This window comes from Puma concolor, chromosome D1 (genome assembly GCF_028749965.1).
Source record: "Puma concolor isolate L17-30 chromosome D1, mPumCon1.1.hap2, whole genome shotgun sequence".
Classification (NCBI taxonomy): domain Eukaryota; kingdom Metazoa; phylum Chordata; class Mammalia; order Carnivora; family Felidae; genus Puma; species Puma concolor.
The window spans coordinates 55,683,972-55,688,383 of record NC_141676.1 but is presented as its reverse complement, the minus strand read 5'-3'; positions in this window follow the sequence as shown (position 1 = coordinate 55,688,383).

The window sequence follows — 4,412 nt, the reverse complement described above, 5'->3', positions numbered from 1 at the left end:
GTCCTTCTTGGACTTATTCCTTCCCAGGAGGAAAAGGTTTGATTGTATATTAAAGCTGACACTCTACTTTGATCTAGTGGCTTGTGCCTGTTCAGTTGTTAATGACATCCTCAGGAATGGGAAGTTGTTTTTGGTTTTGAGAGGGCCGATACTATTCCCACCTTAGAGAAACAAGTTACTGTTTTTGCAGCAGTAATGAAGTCTGCTCAACTACTGGACTTCAGGTGTTCCTTTTAGGTTATGGAGCACAGTGAGCTTGGAGTCGCAACGAGAAGCTGCTTTTCTCATTGCCACGTACCAGGAATCACAGGATCCCAAGATTCCTAATCAAGGGCCATCACAGCCTGACACAGAAGACCTCATTTGAGTTACACTGGATCCAGATCAACTTGCCAAAGGAAGGTAACTGCAAAGGAGGACAGTCTAACCCTGCTTGGTTGATGGTCTTATTAGTAAGTGTTAAGAGGCATTTGTGAGCTGATGTATTTAGTGATGGATCTTTGTCCTGGAATTTGAGTCTCATGACTGAGGTCAACCCTCAAACTTTTTTTTAAGTAGCAGCACTCCAGCAGGGGAGAAGGGCAGAGGGAGAGAATCTTAAGCAGGCTTCATGCTCAGAATGGAGCCCGATGCTGGGCTTGATCCCATGACCCTGGGATCATGACTGAAGCTGAAATCAGGAGTCCGATGCTCAACCAACCGAGTCACCCAGGAAGACAACTTCTCTTGAATTCCAAGGAAAAATACTTGGGATATCTTGTTGCTAGAGGAGAACCCAGATGTGAAGGCTGAGAGCCAATTTGGGTGCATAATTCCTTAACCATTTTTTTCCTGGTCCAATTCAGTTTAAATTTTAGTTAATGAGTTCAGTGCAGTTCTAGAAGCTGGTCTGATTTTCCTGCTAAGTGGACTGTAGGACTGAGTTGCTTCCTGAGTGGAGAAAAACCTTGGGAACATAGGATTTTAAGCCTCCACTACTGTACCAAACTCCAGACTGCATAGCACAGCCCTTTCTCCAAGGGACAGAGTAGTTGAATCTCAGACCTTCCTGGACTGGAGTCCCAGCTAGAACTGTGTGCTGCCCAGGCTACCACAAACATGGCATAATCCTTGACCTGCTTCCACTCTATCTGGGAGATCTCTCATTTCTGGTCTTGTGGGGCCTGGCAGGGTTTGGGGGGTGGGTGGGAAGCCTCCTGCACTGGTTTTCACTTAGTGAGTGAATAGCCAGTTCACTATTGATCATACAAAGGTGAACATGTTCTCACAGTGTAACAGTTGACAGGAGAAAGGACCTCAAAGACATGGTTTAAGCAAGATTCCTCCAAGTGATAGCTGATAGAAGTCTTCCAGACTTAAGAAACTGGAAGTGTGAAGATGTGGAGGAAGGACAGAGCTTGGGCTTTCCCAGGAAATAGGAGAAAGTTGGTGTGGGTTAGAAGTACTGGGGTTCCCAAATGCTAGTTACATTCCTTTCTCCTATAGGTACTTAGACAATTAAGACCTGTGAGCCAAGTAAACCTTTTAGTGCCTGGTACAGTTATAGACTTCTGAAACTCTTTACATTTACTCCCTTAGTTTTCATAACCACCTTGTAGTAGTATTAGCCTGATTTTACAGGCAAGGAAGCACTGAGGACAAAAGTTAAGCAGTTTCAGAGGATGCCCAAGTCCTAAATAGTAGAGCCATAAATCAAGCCCAGGTAGTCTGACCTCAGAATGTAGGCTTTTAAACAAGTATGTCATCTTACCATAGAAATTAAAGTTTTGGTTTGACTGATTAAACTGGAGTATGGGACCAAGATCTAGAGAGATTCACTACCTGTCCACTTCTCAATCCAAGAAGAGATTTTGATGGGCTGAGGAAACGCTAGCCTGCTTCATAAAGACACACAACCAGTCTTTCACCTATAGTCTACAGATGACCCCAGGATTAGAGACAATTAGAATATGGACAAGTATTTGACTTTGACTCCATAAGCCAATAAATAGATCAATAAGCAACCTTTGGGGTGCCTCAGTTGGTTAAGGGTCCAACTCGGTTTCAGCTCAGGTCATGATCTCACGGTTTGTGGGTTCGAGCCCTGCATCGGGCTCTGTACGGGCAGTATGGAGCCTGCTTACAATTCTTAAAATGACTCAAAGATTTAAAAAAAAATTAGCATCCCTTTTGTAGGGGCCAGTGAGAGGTTGAGAGAATTCAGGATTTTTTCCAATGCTGCTCACTTGAGTGGGGGTGTGTGCATATGTCAGTCTTCATGGAAATGGAGATTAAGTGAGAATCCTTACATTGATCTAACAGTAGAGGCAAGCAGGAATAGGATTCCCATAATATGCCAGAGTTTTTGGCTTCAGAACACTAGATATAGTTAAGCAAAGTTCCAATTTCAGGAACCAAATGCAAAGTCCTAAAGGAATTTGGATAAGTCTCAAGATGAGCTTTGTGGGTAAGTATAAGGAAACTTTTGAACATTAGGCAGCCATTAGTGAGGAAGGGGACTGCTTATAAAAGGACTGTCAGAGGGATGTATAGGTCTTATATGGGCAATCGAGTGATTAATGTGTATTAATTTTCAAGAGAGAGTACAAATATGACCAAGCAACAGGTAACAGTAGCCAGCAGGAAAAAAACCAAAGAACAAACATGTACTGCGTTTGTATTAACCATATATTCCCAACACCCACACTTCCACCTCCACACTATGGCTGTTGGTGCCACAACTCTATAAAGAGCTTAGAGTAAAGGCAAGCAATCAGACGTCCACTTATACAAACAGGAAGGAGAAAAGGTAATAGCTTACATCATGAATTTTTCTATTCTTGTTGAATATAGCCTGGAATCAAGCAATTTGAAGGTGGAAAATAATGGGCTCAAGGATCTGTGCACTGCAGTCCTTAGTAAGGACCACAGGAAATTCAGGTATCCCACTGCAGAAAGGCCTTTAGTATAGGTCTATGTGAAGGAAGTCTGGGCTTTGTTGTTCCCAAAAGGGACTGCTTCCTATCTGCTCAAGTGAAATCTTGGTACCAATCCAGGACATGCAAACTCTGGAGAAGCCTTTGATGGGAGCTTGGGATTGTCAGTTACAACAGCACTGAGAGCTGAAGATGTAGTCACCATGGCATGTTATTTTCTGAAGAGTGACTGTTCTCCCTGCTCTGACCTGGATTGATTTAACAAAGCCAAACAGCATGAGTAGAAGACTGGTTTAAACAACCCAAGTTGAACCCAGCTGAGGAGTCATCAGATAGGAACTGTAAACAAAAAGCTCCCAGGTGATCTGAGTAGTCTTCAGCTGAAGACATTCAGGCACACAAATTTAGTGAACCACCACTGAATCATCAGCCTTCACTTCCTATAGGACAAAAGTCCTAGAATAAGACCAAAGCAAAACTTAGCAAAACAGGAAACAAGATCTCCACTGGGCTTTAAGGTTTTGTTCATGAGTGCCAGCTGCTAAGATACATGTTAGGTTGAGCAGCAACTCCTCCCATAGCACTTCTGTGTTTGCTCAGAGGAATCCTTGAGGCTACCAACAGCTATGGTACCCTACTACAAGGGGCACTTTCTCCTCGACCCAGGTCTCTGTTCTCCTGGCTCTCACCTTCCCTGCTACAAACTCCTTCAACCTTTGATCCAGGCTTCCCCACAAGATGTGAGCTGCCACTTTCCACCACACTAATTGGCATGCGTAGGGAGTGGCTGGTTTGCTGTAGGACATCTTTATCTAAAGATTCTGACAGAATTGGAAACAGATCCTAAGATATCCCTTTTATGAGCCACAAGTGTGAAGAGTTTTAATCTTACATTGGATCAAGAGATGCTCTCCAAGGGAAGGCAGCCACAGGTGAGGTTATCAGACTCTTCTGGGATGACAGTCTTGTAAGTGATAAACAGTACCTGTGAGTTTCTGAATTAAGGACACAACTCATCCCTTCAGACAGGATTAACTTCTCATACACTTGAGGGAAGAAACTTTAAATCCCCTTTGAGGGATAGACAAAGGAATACTATTGGAAAGGGCACTTAGGTTTCACTTCTCAGTAGGTTCTCAATGCATTTTATGGCTTCTTCTGCCGGTATCAGGATTCATTCCTGGAGTACAGAAGTAGCCTGAGCATGAGGGAATGAGGAAAGTTTCTAGGATCAAGATCACAATCCCATCCCCTATAGAGCCCATATACATTCCAGGATCTTGTTACTTAAAAATATTAGGAAGTTAAGTAGAGACTCTTCAGGCAGAGAAATGTCCAAGCAGAAAATCCTATGAGAAAATGGGGTTTTGAAGTAGAGATTCTTACAGTATCTGTAGGTTTAACATGAGGAAGTTTAAAAGGGAACTCTCTTGGGTCTAGGATCCCACAAACACCTGAATGTTGGTGTTAACAGTACTGTTATGAACAACTTGAGTC